Source organism: Ceratina calcarata, unplaced genomic scaffold (assembly GCF_001652005.2).
Source record: "Ceratina calcarata isolate Rehan_Ccalc_2016 unplaced genomic scaffold, ASM165200v1 scaffold336, whole genome shotgun sequence".
Taxonomy (NCBI): domain Eukaryota; kingdom Metazoa; phylum Arthropoda; class Insecta; order Hymenoptera; family Apidae; genus Ceratina; species Ceratina calcarata.
The window spans coordinates 70,330-70,664 of NW_017156386.1; the positions used below are offsets into that span (position 1 = coordinate 70,330).

The window sequence follows — 335 nt, forward strand, 5'->3', positions numbered from 1 at the left end:
GTTTCCGTAGTGTAGTGGTTATCACGTGTGCTTCACACGCACAAGGTCCCCGGTTCGATCCCGGGCGGAAACAGTTTCTTTTTACATTTTGCGGTTTGTTTTAATACTGATACTTATATATTTTAATCTTGCATTTGAATCTATATCGAGAAACTGACCCTTAAGGAGGTTCTTCCGCTTACGGCAGACATGGGCAAAAGTGGCTCTCGAGAGCCATGGTGGCTATGGTGGGAATGCAATGCTTAACGCTATGTAACGTACAGACGCGTATCTACATTTACAAATAGTAGGGAGAGCGATTAGTATGGGTAAAAATGATTTGCCCATGCCTGCCG

At 44.2% G+C, this 335-nt stretch overlaps 1 non-coding gene across 1 annotated transcript; it reads left to right on the forward strand.

Moving 5' to 3' along the window:
• Positions 1-73, forward strand: TRNAV-CAC (transfer RNA valine (anticodon CAC)). The gene has a single exon. It is a non-coding gene; the product is annotated as a tRNA-Val (tRNA).
• The last annotated feature ends 262 nt before the right edge of the window (positions 74-335 follow it).